The sequence below is a fragment of the Gymnogyps californianus genome, chromosome 2, assembly GCF_018139145.2.
Source record: "Gymnogyps californianus isolate 813 chromosome 2, ASM1813914v2, whole genome shotgun sequence".
Lineage (NCBI taxonomy): Eukaryota > Metazoa > Chordata > Aves > Accipitriformes > Cathartidae > Gymnogyps > Gymnogyps californianus.
Window position 1 is genome coordinate 28,002,800 of NC_059472.1, and position 16,419 is coordinate 28,019,218.

Here is a 16,419-nt window from a genome sequence, read left to right on the forward strand (position 1 = left end):
GTTTAATTCCAGATGACCCATATAGACTTATAAAGTATTCAGATTTGTAATCTAGAAAAGAGCTTTTTTTCCATGTTTAGAAAACAATAGAAAACATGTAGTTTTGTTATTAGCTGAGAGTACTACACAATTCTTCTCCAGCTAAAAAGCTATTTACTATAAAAGTGCAATTTACACTAGCACTTTCCCTTTATTAAAAGGGGGAATTGATAATAATTCTTAATTAGAAAATGGAGTATTAGTCAGCAGTGTTTAAAGAGATGTCATACATTATGGCCATATAGTAATTAAAAAAGAAGGGAAGATTTCTTCAGTCTTTTGGTTTTTGTGTTAGCAGCTGTGGACTACACATATTCAAACTGCAAACTGGGTCAAACAAACTGCAAAACAACCTTGGTGACAAGATAACAGGGTAAAGTTTTCACTACAGAAACAAATTTATCAAATATTCTTAGACCCAGTTTAAACTTTGTTCATAAGAGAATGGGGAGGAGATAGATGGCATAAACTCTAATGTACCATTTCTGTTTTAAGTAGGCACATTCAGCTTATTTAACAGAGATTCATCTATTTCAATCAGCATGAATCTTAGCAGTCGTATTTAGTATACGTGGCTCAGAAAAATCTCTTTAAAGGCAGAAATCCTGAAGTGCACTGCAGAAACACAGTACTGTGAACCAATTACCTGAAGAACACAAGGGTGTTCAGACCTTTAAAGACATAGTAAGCCAAGGAAAACTTATTTGATTGGTGTGCTTTAGGGGAAGCTGATGACTCAGTACTTGACTTCTAACAGTATTTGTATATGGTCCTGTACACCTCCGTGTGCAAGTCCTCTGCTCTCCTTTTTTAATCAAGCAAGTCTGTATTGCCTGCACACAACAGTATTACTGCTAGGTACCTCAGTCATGGGGTTTTAGGGCACTTTTATCACTTATGTGTATGCAGCTTAAAATCTATTGCAGCACAAAGTCTTCTGGGTATTCACCCTGTTTATGCTCACAAACTGCTCAGATTAACATCAATGAGTGAATAAATAAAACTAATTCCTTTTTCTCGGACACCTTATTTTTCAAATACTAGGAAATTAACTTCTGTGTGTCTGACAAGTGGAAAGTTCTTGCCTTCACATTTACAACCTGGCAAAGAAAGTCAAACAGATCAAGTCTCTTGTCAAGGACGCACCAGAAGAGGGTGAGGTAGCTGGGAAGAGCTATTTTCTGCTGCTGAGTCCCTGCGCTTTAACCCCAGGATCAGACAAATGAATGCAGGCAGAAGCCTGACCTGAAAATAGCAGATTTTCAGTTAAGATCACTAATGAGGATTTTAATTAGTTGAGTAAGCCAGTGTCAATACAATCAGTAAACCAAGCTCCATGACCTAGCAGCCTACTTCTTTCTGAAGGAAACTGTATTGTAGACATGTGGATATCAGGCCTTTCTCAGCCATTTTTTGCCATTTATTGGCACAAGTCTGGCTTTGTTAATTTGTATTTGAATTCATTTTAAATAACATGGCTCTTCTTAGGGCGTAGATCCGTTCTGAACACTCTTATCTGGACTGGGGTGGCCACCCATTTCCAACAAGGGCTGGTAAGTCCGTGTGGCTCACTCATGGGGACCTGCTAGCCCAGTGTTGTCTTCTCCCCTGGCAGCTGGGCTTTCCCCAACCGGCCCTCTCCAGGCCACTATTGCTTGCCTTTCATCTGGTCCCAGCAGTGGCCCTCCCTGGGTTACAAAGGGAACTTTCTGCTCTGTGCCAGTGGATGTGGGAAAGCCCCCCTCCCCAGCATCGCTGAAGGTTTTCTGTTCTTGGGACCCAGCTGCCCCTTAGGTAACAACAACTAAAATAAACTTTTCAGCAGACCTCACGCCCCACTCTGATTTTTATTATTTTAGCACGTTACCCATTGTGAAAGGCTTGGCAGTGGCTATACTGTTACAGCTTTAAATTAACCTAGCCAATCTAGACATATTCTGTGATGCAACAGGGTCTCTATCCTTTTAAAGTAGCGTAATCACCAGCGGAAACAGTTTGCTCCACTGGAGTGATTTGTTATTTTTGTGGTGTGAAGTCATGGTTACAACAACAGTCAGGGATGATTTCTAGCTGAAAGTTTGTGAATATGCAATAAAATAGGGAACTTTTCAACTTGCAAATAGCTTAGGATGACTGCATGCATCATAAACAATAGCCTTGCAACAATCACCAGCAATCACAAGTGCAATATGTTGTGCAAACACTGAACAGGAGACTTCCATATTCCACAGAGCTTATAAACAAGACTGGGTGAAAGGGAGGAGGAAGGCTGAAATAATACAGCAGGAGAGAGAATAGTGTGATAGCTGGCAATCATCAGGGCAACAGCAAGGAGGAATTAGCAAACCAGGAAGGGAATGGAAGGAAAAACAGGTAAAGAAGTTTCCTTGCAAGCTCCCTAGGAAGGGAGGAGAATAGCTGGAGAGAAAAGGAAATGTGGAAGGGAGAAAATAGTACGGCTTTGCTGGACTCTGCTGGATGAGTTGCAGAATGTCCCTGTTACGACTGCACTGAGAAAGCTGTGCTAGCCTGGGAATACACTACATAAAATGGCTATAGGGCAGAGCTAGTGCTGGTACCAAGAACTATTTTACCAGTAGGATTAACTGCTTTCTCAATAGCAGTATGCAGGAAAAGTCCCATATGAATCAAGCCTGCATAGAACTAAGTAAGAGAGTCCTGCTGCTGGAAATGATGTGTTGGTGAGGGCTGTAGGAGGCCTTTGCAACTCTCCGTTCCATTGGCAAGTCTGCACTTCATAAGAGTGAATATAGACGGAAATATAAATACAGACATACTCTCAGGAATGAGAATGCAGAGCAAAATTGTCAGGCTAGGTCTGATAAAGAAAAAAGTTTGGAATTAAATCAGAGCAAAATGTCTACTGACTATTGACTTAGGTCAATAAAGGACTATAGGTACAGACACTAAGTCAATAACCTTTTAAAACCTTTAAGCTGGTTTCTAGGTGCTATTGGGAATGACATGTTAAATGTACAAGAGATACTACAAGCAATCAAAGATAAAAATAAAAAAATATTGTAAATTACTTCCTCATGTCTTGGTTGTACAGACTATTAGTGGCAATAGAGCAGTGTCAATTTGTATTAACTTCTGCTATTTATGGCAGATGAAAATGTGGTTCTATTTTTACCCAGCACCAGTGATATGCTGGTAATTAAAAAATATCACAGCTTAAAATAATTTTTTAATTCAGTAACTTTTCTTCTACCCTTTTACCTGAGTTCAGTGAATGAAAGAAAAAAAAACTTAAATGCTCACCAGTTAAAACTTTGACCAAGTTCTGTGAAGATTACTAGATTTATTTTTCATGTCTGAAACTTTTTACAGAAGCATGATTTTTCTGAAAAAGAAGTGGCAGTTTTTAATGGTGTTTATTATATGTATGCAAGAAGCTTGCATACATATCCAGGATTTATACACTTTCCTAAACACAACCCACAGGCTTTTGGAGCCTATTTTGACTGTTCTAGAGCTGCCTTTCACTTTTCTGCTCATCCTTTCCTTCCTAGACCAAACTCAGGTCAATTGGTTTTGAATTTTGTCTGCATTGGAGGGCATTCCAATGAAATCATTAGCTCAGGTCTCAAATGGCTCCCTTCATTGTATGGAACGCTGCAAGGAAGTTAAGTTACTGCAAGGAGGCCTGTACCATCCATCACTCATCTTTTCAGTGAAGTGGACTAGATTTACTAATGCAACGGTGAGGCAGAGCTGCCTCTTGAAAATATCTTTGGTCAAATTTTCAGCTAGAATAACTCATTTTGGCCCCACAAACATTGGTTTGATCTTTGATCCATTTCTAATATGCTCAGAAGTATTGGTTTTATTTCAAACTGTGGTCTAATTCTTACCACGCTTACCCAGATATCATTCAGCAGATTCTCTTGTTAAAAGTTAAAGACATTATATGAAAGCAATATGCATTTGGAAGACAAACATGGTTCTTTTAGGATAGTGTATCCTGTTTATTCCTAAAATGGAACTGTCTTAGCTTCCTTGAGTGTAAAACTATAATGAAAACTAAAAGGGAGGTAGCAGGTACCAATTATAATAATCAGTCTGCATGGGTACCAAACCTGCAATTATAATTTGCAGGTTAAGTGATCACACCACAGCAAATCTGGGAACATAATAAAGAATTTGTTCAAACTTAATTAGGACAAGTCATTAAAGCAAATTTTGAGGGGGAGGAGGGGAAAAAGGAGGCAATGAAAAGAAATTGCTGTCCTTAATACTGTTGTATAAAGTAAAATCACTCTCAAGTGAATCTAATCATGGCAGTGAAATGGTAAAAAAAGGAAGAGTAGGGGAAAAAAGCAAGGGAAAGAAATTGAAAAGAAGTAGTAAACTGTTGGTATATGAAGGGAGAAAGGAAAAAAACAGGTATATAGCTTAAATCTTTGTGTGTTTTCTGCTAGCGTGGCTGTTGCAGAAAGGTTGATGTTGTCCTGGCACACCCATTGCTGATTTCTTCCTTGGTTCCACATCAGCTCATTTACTGTTGGCTCTCTGCACTCCTCTGACAACGTTTGGAAGGACTTTAATGAGGAGGTGAAGGGCAGTGCTGAGAAGGTACGGCCAGAAGTGGCCCATCAGCCAGACCTGGAAACTGCAGGGTGACCACAGCTGCACTTGGATTGCCCTCCTTTCTGACTTTCACAATGAAGGTAATTGTTAAAATCTGTTAATTGTATTTCTCACTTTAAACTGTTCCATGTTTTTGGTTAAACAAACTGTTCCATGTTTTTGGTTAAACCCTAACTTGAATCTTTTGATTCTGTAGTACTCTCTCCTTTTAAAACCAAAAAGTAACTAATAAAGGAACAAACCTACCCAAACAAGTACCCTTTCCGTGCCTCATTATTGCAGAGGAAGGTTTGAAATGTGACTAAAGTATAAACAGAGAAACTAAAAGGCCTGACAGAAAAGAATTCAACACTACTATTTTAGATCTCATGGGGTTTTTTTAGGTTTATTAATTTGAGAGCCTGATTTCTGACTCATGAACAATAAGTTAAGACAATACTGGTAGCAAAGTACTGCTGTCCTCCCTTGTCCCCCACGGGCACTGCCCAGCCCTGCTGACTCTCTCAGGGCTGAACAGCACAAGCACATAGCTCACACCACTTAAGGACTGTCAGCCTCCACTCTGTCAATGCAGGAGCGAGTTAATTAGGATTATTTATATCCCAGTAGATGTCAGAGTGTGGATATCCCTGTTCCGGCTGTAAGATGCAGAGCGTCTGTCCCATTTGTGTGGAGGGCTACTTGTGCCCACCTTCATATCCTCAGCATGGCTGCTGCCTGGTCTACCCAGCTATCACCTTCAGCTGTGCTCAAGCCGTTGTCATTTATCCTCAGATGCTCATGGCACCACAGGGCTGCTCTGGTGCCTGTGATCAGCCACAGCACAGCATTTCTCTGACAGTGCCCTATAGTGCACTTAGAGGTGAGAAATATATATCCTGCCCCTACTTCACACAGAGAAATTATTCCCAGCTGATTATTTCCTAGTGACCATGTCTGCGTTGCAGCCTTTTTCATTCTGCTAAAGCAATGTGATACAGCCATAGGGCAACTGAAAACCAGCGCTGCTTGAGCCCAGGGTGTTGGAGGCATGAAGGTGACTCACTGTCACAAACTTTTCCCCTAGGTCCTGTTTCTAGGGACCTGATCTTGCAAAAGCACCCTGCTCTGAACCATTAGCAGAAATGGATTGCCTGCGCTGTATTCAGGAGGCTGCGTTACTCCGCCGTAGCCTGTGCTGATACATCTTCCCAATCACATGAAAGGCTGAACTGCTCTCTTTAACCTGGGATTTAAATAATACAGTGACAGATTGTTTTAGAAATGCCACGGATGTCAACAGGACATAAAACCTACGGCGCGGGAGGTACCAGACAGCAATGCTGGCCTTTTTGCAGAGCTCTGAGAAATCGTAGGACTGCAACGATTGCAGTTGGTGTAAGCTGATGATGTTCAGCGCCCCCTCCCCATCACTTTCCCTGTCTGAGAAATGGGCAAGGAGTGTAATGAGGGAAACTTTGTTGATGTCCAGTGAAAGCAGGGTGAGGGGCCAGGGATGCACCCAAGTGCTGCGGGCAGCGGTGCAGGGGGCAGGCAGCCCACCCGGGCGTGGGGGCAACGCGGGGCGTGGGGGGGGACGCGGAGGGGAGCGCCATGCGCTCCCCTCCGCGTCCCCCCCCATGCCCCGCGTTGCCCCCACGCCAAACCCTGGGCTCCTCTTCATGGTCCCGGCCCCGCTGCAGCAGCACAGCATCGTCCTGCAGAGGAGCAGCCTTCTCCCCGCATCTCGCCCCGCATCGCCCAGGCGATTGCTGCCAGAATGTGCTCAAAAGGCGAAAGGCTTTGGGTCTGGGCCCGTTTTTTTAAGTGCTGTGTTTGTTAGTCTCTGTACTGAGAAATATCTTTTCATGTCCTTCTCCGTAGTGACAGAAGAGGCAGTGTGGGTACCGAAAGCATGCGTACCGAATTACAGCTGCCTTTCTAGGTATCCCAAACGTCATGTTCCTTCTGGAAACACTCAGCAGTGTGAAACAGGACCTCTACCATTCTAAAAACCATTTGAAATAAAGGGGAATTCACAGCCTTTCCATAATGCAGCTGACAGCAACTGGAAAAATTAATGCAAAGCTATATCCTTAATATTAAATGAAGGTTTAGAAAAGTCTGGCTGATGTATTACAGACTGTGCAGCTTTAAAAAAAGTACATATTAAAGTCTTATTATTGAAGTATCTAAGCATCATCCTATCTTTAATATATATGCTTGAACAATCTTGCTGTGAAGAACACCTCTTACCAACATTTTAAAGAGCTGAGGCTTAGAAAGGGGTAGATAAATTGCTTGTCATTGCACAGGTTACATCTCAGATCCCCAAACATCAAAACCACCTACAGTGGCTTGAGTGTTCTTGAGCTGGATGAAAACTCAGCCTTAACTCAAACACAGACCTTACAGGCACAACTGGCTGAGCCTATGAAAGGGCTTAGGCAAGAAAGGCATTGTAGGTGTATCATAGAATCATAGAATCATAGAATACTTCTATTCCTTTGCCTTCTGTGAAAATAATTATTGCCTCTCTAAAACATGTTCTTACGAACTAATAATCTTTTATTCAGATGGATTTTATTTGGGGCTGGGATTATGAGAGGGGAGAGGAGAATTACAACAATTTGGCTGGGGGAAACTATGACTGCTGATTAAAGGTACATATATCTTTATGGATCATTGGCCTAATTGGCAGCCCACATTTGGTCCATGCTCTCTTGGTTGGAAGGGACCTTTAAAGGTCATCTAGTCCAACCCCCTTGCAAGGAGCAGGGACATCTTCAACTACTTCAGGTTGGCCAGAGCCCTGTCCAACATGACCTTGAATGTTTCCAGGGATGGGATATCTACCGCCTCTCTGGGCAACCTGTTCCAGTGCTTCACCACCTTCATCATAAAAAATTTCTTCTTTATATCTAGTCTGAATCTACCCTCTTTTGGTTTAAAACCATTACCCCTTGTCCTATCGCAACAGGCCCTGCTAAAAAGTCTGCCCCATCTTTCTTATAGGCCCCCTTTAAGTACTGAAAGGCTGCAATAAGGTCTGCCCAGAGCCTTCTCTGCTCCAGGCTGAACAACCCCAACTCTCTCAGCCCTTTCCTCATGGGGGAGGTGTTCCATCCCTCTGATCATTTTTGTGGTCCTCCTCTGGACCCGCTCCAACAGGTCCATGTCTTTCCTGTGCTGAGGGCTCCAGAGCTGGACACAGTACTCCAGGTGGGGTCTCACCAGAGCAGAGGGGCAGAATCACCTCCCTTGACATTCTGGCCACGCTTCTTCTGATGCAGCCCAGGATACGGTTGGCCTTCTGGGCTGCGAGCGCACATTGCCGGCTCATGTCCAGCTTTTCATCCACCAGTACCCCCAAGTCCTTCTCTGCAGGGCTGCTCTCCATCCCTTCATCCCCCAGCCTGTATTGATACTGGGGGTTGTCCCAACCCAGGTGCAGGACCTTGCACTTGGCCTTGTTGAACCTCATGAGGTTCACATCGGCCCACTTCTCGACCTTGCCCAGGTCCCTCTGGATGCCATCCCGACCCTCAGGCGTGTCAACCGCACCACTCAGCTTGGTGTCGTCTGCAAACTTGCTGAGGGTGCATTCCATCCCACTGTCTATGTCATTGATGAAGATATTAAACAGTACTGGTCCCAATATGGACGCCTTAGGGACACCACTCGTCACTGATCTCCATCTGGACATTGAGCTGTTGACCACTACCCTCTGGGTGCAATCATCCAACCAATTCCTCATCCAGCGAACAGTCCACCCATCAAATCCATATCTGTCCAATTTAGAGAGAAGGATGTCGTGGAGGACTGTGTCAAAGGCCTTACAGAAGTCCAGTTAGACGACACCTGTAGCTCTTCCCTTGTCCACTGATGTAGTCACTCCATCACCGAAGGCCACCAGGTTGGTCAGGCAGGACTTGCCCTTGGTGAAGCCATGCTGGCTGTCTTGAATCACCTCCCTGTCCTCCATGTGCCTTAGCATAGCTTCTAGGAGGATCTGTTCCATGATCTTCCCAGGCACAGAGGTGAGGCTGACAGGTCGGTAGTTCCCAGGGTCCTCCTTTTGACCCTTTTTAAAAATGGGTGCAATGTTTCCCTTTTTCCAGTCACCAGGGACTTCATCTGACTGCCATGACTTTTCAAATATCATGGAGAGTGGCTTGGCAACTCCATCAGCCAATTCCCTTAGGACTCTGGGATGCACCTCGTCAGGTCCCATAGACTTATGTATGTTCAGGTTCCTCAGGTGGTCACAAACCTGATCTTCTCTTACAGTGGGAGGGACTATGCTCCTCCAGTCCCTGCCTTGCAGGCCATCCACTCGAGAGGTGTGGGAAGAGAGGTTGCCAGTGAAGACTGAGGCAAAAAAGTTGTTGAGTACCTCAGCCTTCTCCTCATCTGTTGTTACTGGTTTTCCAGTCTTGCTCATCACAGGGATTACACTTTCTCTGATGTTCCTTTTCCGGCTGTCATACCTGTAGAAGCCCTTCTTATTATTCTTTGCATCCCTTGCCAAGTTCAGCTCCGTTCGTGCCTTGGCCTTCCTGACCCCATCCCTACACAACTGGGCAGTGGCCCTATACTGTTCCCAGGATACCTGTCCCTGCTTCCACTGCCTGTGCATTTCCTTCTTGCCCTTTAGTTTGACCAGCAGGTCTTGACTCAGCCATGCTGGTCTCTTGCCTTCCTTTCCTGATTTCTTACACCTGAGAATTGAGAGCTCTTGCACTCTGTGGAAAGCGTCCTTAAAGATTTGCCAGCTCTGTTCTGCTCCCTTGTCCCTGAGGGCAGTTTCCCAGAGGGTCCTGTTGACTAACTCCTTGAACAGCTGGAAGTTTGCTTTCCTAAAATTCAGGGTCCTGACTTTATCTTTGCCTGAGCCATATCCCTCAGGACTGCAAACTCCACCACTGCATGATCACTGCAGCCCAGGCTGCCTCCAATCTTGACATCACCAATTAGCTCACTTGTGTTGGTGACCAACAGGTCCAGTATTGCGTCCCCTGTGGTAGGGCTGTCTAGTACCTGGCTTAAGCAGTTATCCTCAATGCACTCCAGGAGTCTCCTGGATTGCCTGCAGTTCCCCGTGCTACTTTTCCAGCAGATGTCAGGGTGGTTGAAGTCCCCCAGCAGGATGAGAGCCTGCGAGCACAATGCCTCCTGTAGCTGGAGTAAGAAGGCTTCGTCGATAGGCTCCCCTTGATCGGGCGGCCTGTAGTAGACACCAGCCACAAGGTTCCCTTTGTTGCCCCGGTCTCTAATTCTTACCCATAAGCTTTCAACCTGCTCGTGGCTATTCTTCAGAGACAGCTCTTCACACTATCCATTTCTTGATGTAGAGGGCGACCCCTCCGCATCTTCTTCCTTGCCTGTCCCTTCTGAACAGCCTGTAGCCATCGATAGCTACACTCCAGTCATGGGATTCATCCCACCAAGTTTCAGTAATGGCAACTAGGTCATAGCTTTCTAGCAGCATGGTGGCTTCCAGTTCCTATTGTTTGTTGCCCATGCTGCATGCATTGATGTAGAGGCACTTCAGCTGGGCTGTTGGCCATGTCACCTTCTTAGAGGAACACACCTTAATTCCTTTAAGGTATTTCACTGGTGTTTCTCCGTTGGCTTCTATTACCTCCAGAGCCCCTGGCTCATCTCCATAAGGCTTCAAGTGTGCTCCAGTGTACCCAGCACATCTCAGAGCAACAGGCTGAGAGCCCTTGCTAGCACCCTGACCCTCTAACCTTGGCGTGTCATCCCACAACTTGTCACAGGCAAGCGTGATATTATCCCCCTCCCCCTCCAAGTCTCGTTTAAAGCTCTGTCAATGAGCCATCCTAGCTCATGAGTAAAGACCCTCTTCCTCCTTTGAGAAAGGTGAATCCCATCATGTAACTATGGCAAAAATTAAATTGAAGCCAGTACCTGAGGCTGTGCCCTCATCCTTTTTGCATGCTGTTTGCAGTGGAAGTGTAATATATACAACATAAAGAGACAGGGGCTTGAGGAGAAGGGAAAGCAAGAAAATAACTGAAATCGAGGAACAGTTTCTCTGTGGTGGACTATATCTCTGAGAAACCCCCATCAGAAAGCTTAACTTACTGGATATGGTTTCTAGGCATGTTGAGGGGTCTCCAAGCAAACCGTCATAAAAATGTTTGGCAAATCCCAGCATCCCCTCTGTGTTGTTTCTCTTCCCTTTCCGCTTCATGCCTCATTCTGCCCTGAAAACAGAGTTGTTATGTTTCTTTTTTTCTGTTAAGTATGGCACAGCTTTCAGTGGCATGTCTAGACCATATATAAAATCAGATCGGCATTTGGAAGTGGAAATCCGTCCATAAAAATAGAAATTAAACAGGTTTGCGCCTGTATTTAACCTTTAAAATGTGGCTTTGCATAGTTTTATGTGACAGGCATTTACTGCTGGCTCAGATACTGTAACCTTTCCCTTGCCCTTCTTTAGGCTGATAATCACAGCAGCTTCTGGTGCACAGGCACCTAGTTCTTCCTATGGACTTCTCAGGGCATCCAAGACATACAGGAGAGTTTGTTAGTGTCTTCTTGGAGAGTTCAGCATGGGCTGTTTGAGGAGCCACCAAGTCATTCAATGCCGCAGTATGTAGCTGTGCATATATACATTTTATGAATCCCTTTCTTTTGGATCCAGCTATGCTCATCTAATTTCTGTGTAACATCATTTAGGATGTAAAAGAGTGGCAATTTGTGGGAATTTCGATCTGATCAACAGCTTGACTGGTGTTGATGGACTTGCTGGAAAGCTTGCTCAGTCCATATTACTAGGAAATGAGGGGAAATTTGGGAACTAGGAAAAAAGCAGGGGGAATCAAAAGGGCACCTCTTAAAAAAATCAAGACCCAACTGAACAAATTCAGTCCACTCCTCTGAGATGTCTGACATGTCAGAGACCACCAGCACTTTCACTCCAGATATGATGGTAGGACTGCGCCTCTGGGGAGAGTCACAGCCCGGTGACAGGTTCACTCAGCCTGTAAGAAAAGCCCAAGCTCTCCAAGAGAAACACTGGGCTGTTTACTCTCCTTTTTTTTACTGTCCATTGGACGGTAAGTTAATAAGCACAGAAGGACTTCAGAAAAATGCCCATTTTGTTTGTAAAATAAAAAAAGGAAAGATGGATAAATCCTGAGCTAAGATTAATTCCAAATCTCCATTGACTGTAATACTTTTCATCCACTGTGAATTGGTCAGACCAAATCTGGCCATATTGATATGTGACGATCAGTTAACACTGTTCACCCCTAACCTAAAATAGTGTTACTTTGAGAGTATGCGTGGCTGAAGAAGGCTGGAATAGTTCCAGTAAAGCCAGCATGATTTTTAGCAATCTTTATGCTGTTTATTTGCAGGTTGCATCCAATACTGTGGTAGTGTGCTTCTCATAATTACTCACTAAGCCAGATACTTCATGTAGTCAGCTCATGAAATGCCTTAAAGCAAAATGAAATAGTTTCCTGGATCCTTTTCTCTGCCCCACACCCCCACAGTTTAAACCTATTTTGGCAGTCATTTACTACATGACTAGTCCCCAGGCAGCAGCTAGGTTATTTGTGAAGCTGTTTGTAAAAGTAGATATTTTCTGCGTTCAAAGTCAAAATGTTTATCTAGTTTGTCTTGATAAATTGTAGGAGGACAAGTCAGTGTAACAGAAGAACGGGGATAAAATCACAGTCACATTTCTCCTTGTGATTCCCTGAACCTCTCCGGGGAAGTTCGGTCTTACCTGGTTTCTAGTGTCCTGTCTTTTGGAGAAATAAACCTATGCCTTCAGTGTGCAAGGTACTCAGTTGATTTTCTTGTTTTAGCATTTTATTGTGGAAGAAAATAATTGCTGTTTGCTGAACAGAATAAACATCTGCATTCTTTTTATTCTAGAGAGTTTTTATCTCCTCACTTCTCCTCATTCTGTGCTGCTCCTGAGACCCCCAAAAGAGGAGGTTTACATCTAAGGCTGGTTAGACCCTGACGGTGGTCCAATAGTCTCTGAAAGTTTGTTGTACAGCAAAATTCTTATCTGGAACAAGAATCAGATTATATAGATTATATAGATTACTGAATAAACCTTACTCTCCAAAAGGCCTCAAAGCTCTTAGAAAGTTAGATCACTTCTCTTGTACCAGAACACACATGAAGTCTGGTAATCTGCAGAGTCCCAGAAAAGCAGGAACACGTTAGTGACTTGTAGGTCTCAATTTAATATTTAGTATATCTGGGATTTGATCTATTAGTTACAGTGAATGTTAGGAATAAATCTAGCTCACTGACATCTGTTGCTAAATAGGAGACAGTATAATATCTGAAGCCAGGGCTGATGTGCTCACGGCAGCCAAGGTCACACAGAAGGTGAGGAGGTATGTTTTGGGTCAACTGGAATTGCTTCAGCATCAGTAACTTCCTCCTCAGATGCAGCGGGTCCAAACAGTCCTGCCTAAACGTGTGTCCCACAGAAGGAGGAAGAGGCAAAGCTCGTGCAGTGCGAGGGTGTAAGGTGATACTATCATAAATGACCCAAGTGCCACCATGCTGTTAGCAAAGCCTAGCGAGCAACCTAACAGGGCTCAGAAACTCTGCACAGCTGACAAACGAGGGCATAAATGGAAAGTGGGAACGCTGTCAAGTCTGCTACTACTTAACACATTTTGGAGAATGAATAGCTGAGATAGATGGAGGGAGGTCAGTAGGCCAATATACATCCCTTTACCGTCTGGATTTGTAGCAAGCACTACAACTAATAAAGGTGCTCTGCCTGAGAGAAAAATAAGCAAAATGAAGAAAGGAATATGAAATCTGCATACCCTTCTCCACTTGCTACCTTTTGCTGGCAACTACTTGTAGAGATCTTGCCCACTCTGTGCATATTATTCACTTGCAGCTATTACTGGCAGGAGCTAATTCAGAGTACCTTAACGTATCGAGAGAATTACTGGCAGCAGATGGGTATCATAAGCTGAGATGAAAGGCAAGGATGGCTTGGTATTCCACTAAGTGGGCAGAGCTAGGGGATTACTCTGGAAGGCAGTTAAAGCAGAAGTGAATTCAACAGAGTGATATGAAAAAATAACAACTATATATATAGAACAAAGGCCATAGCTGCCCATGTACTGACATCATATTGGCAGGAGGTCAACAGGCAACTGATTTGACCTAAGCACTGTGTTTTCCAAAGAGTGTCTTTATAAATAGCTCTTCACTACCAAACAGCAGAGGGACTTGGAGATTTCACAAGTTTTATCTGAGAAAAAGATGAAGAAGAAAAAAGGAAAGTATGAGGATGGAGAACTGCTCAGACATTCAAACAGAACAATTTTTTTCATTTCCATAAAATAGCGAATTAATTATCTATTAGCTATTATTAGCTTGTTTATTATTTACGCTTAATGTGGAAGTTCTGAAAAGGATATTCATCATCCTTTTGAATTAGGTATTCATATATGCTGTTATAAATAGGAAACAGTCAGGATGAGAAAATCTGTCTTCTGCTACAGACATGAAAGCAATCCCATAAGGAAAGAGGAATGTTTGAACTTTAACCTCATCTTCATTTGAATTTGCGACAGGCTGTTCTACAGCATTATTCAGAATATGTAGCTGACACTCTTCTCTGGAGCTAAGGCTGTCCTTCTCAGGACTTTTGCTATGTGCAGGAATATATACATCACTGATTCTGCTGCTCTGAGCAGAAGGTCTCAAAACAACGGGCGCTCGCTCTTTCCTGAGAGCAGGAGTTCTCCCTCTTGTGGAGTCAAATGTAACTCCACGGGAAATTTTAAATTCTGCTTCCAGGACCAACACACACACTGAGACAGACAAGACCTGACTCCTAAGATAGCAGAGAAAGGTGAATTTGATTTGCAGGTTTCCTTATGTGATGGCGTGGTATAGGCAAGAGCAATGGCTAATCAGAAATAAAGTAATATCATCATAACAAGAATATTTTGACCCGAACACATACTGTGTCATTGCAACCAGGTTTTGAAATTCTTTTGTACTATTGTAGAAGCACATCTAAATGGGTCAGGCATCTTGTTCAGCAGCTTGTCCTTGAACTTTGATGGTCATTACCATCAAATTTGCCTTTCTTCTATTTCTAAATGGCTCTTTGCACTTCCTCTCTAAAGAGGAAGGATTAGTACAGTTTTAAACCGGTGCACGTTCCTTTCTATTTTCTGGTCTCTGCATGTAGGTAGAATGTTCTTAAACAGCCCCAAGCAGTTTTTTTTCCAGTTTAAACTCTCTTTGCCCTCCCTCCAGCAGGTGTGGCTCACACTTGTTTTTGGCTCTGTGAAATGGATATATTGCTGAATTAATCTTTGTTCTGTTTGTATGCTGAAGTGTATTCAGTTCCATCACTTGACAGACAGCACATTTTGGGTGACCGGCTCTTTAAACACCTACTAATTTCTACTGTGTTTTTTATTGAATTGTAGCATGAACCAATTAATTCTCTTTTATTCTTCCTGTTAGAAGAGGATTGACTCACAATCATTTGCTTTGATGTTGACCTCTCCTGTTTCAAAACCATGGTCATGTAAACCAAATTCCACTCCCTTCCTTTGACTCTAATACTGACCTTTCTAGGTAGCTGATAACCAGACATTTCAATAGCCCACTCATCTTTCATGTTTTTCAGTGACATCAATTATATTAAATGTGTGTTCCTAAATAAGTACTTCTAATTTCTTGTGATTACAATCCAGGCTCCTGATGTACAAGACAAAGAAGTTATTCTCCCCTCACTGTGTGGCATCTTGTTTAGGTTTGCATTTTATTTTCCTCATTCGCTTTTTTTTAATTTTAGAGCTTTTAAGCTACTTGCAAAATGATAGCATTTTACATATAGTTGCTTGGCTGCCACGTAAGTCAAAAATCAATCCTGCAGAAAAAATATGGGAAGATTTACAAAACGTGATAGCTTCTCATCTAGAGAACAGGGACTTGACAGATCTAGTACTACAGATTCAAAGATTGTGCAATAATACTTCTAAAGTTCCTGTTACACAATGAAGGTAAATGTCAAGAAAAGATATTCAGGAAGCGTCTTCAGTTTCAAGTCACACATGTGCCAAAGGCAGTTCATCCTGTAACAGAGCTGTGACCTGGCCCTGTGTCAGGTCGTACATCTCTCAGGTTGTTTCACACTTCAATATCCTCATCCTACTTAATGTGTGAAGGCATTTCTTCACCTCTGTAGCCAGGGAACACACAACAGCCCTTACGGCTCTTCAGGCTCATGCAAAGCCCAGACATCTTCAGACTTTCTGTGGCTGATGGTCTTTGCTCTGTCAACACCAACTTCTGTTTTCCTTTGCTGACACAGAAGTGGAATCTGATACCAATTCTCTTCTCCGGTTTTTATTCAAAGAACTGTGATTCTTCATAAAAAGCAAGAATCCTGTATTTTCTTGGTTCCTAAAGAAGAGCTAGTACTACTCCCAAGTACTGTACTGCCCCAGCTTTTGCCCTGGAAGACCCTTCCCCAGCTCTGCACGTGGGCTGTTCTCCAGGGTCTCTTGTCCCTGCAGCCTGCCAGGCTCCCATTACGCATTGCAGCGCAGCCTGCACCTCCACGGGCTACGTCTTCCAAAGGCTTCCAGTGTTATCCCTACCCCAGAGATGCCAGCTGACAAACTAGATGTCAAACAGCCTCCTCCTAATATTTTGCTATGTAATGACGAGATACTTAGCCTGGATGCCAAGACTGCCTCTGAAAAAGTAAAACTGTTTATTTTTTGACTGCATAATTGA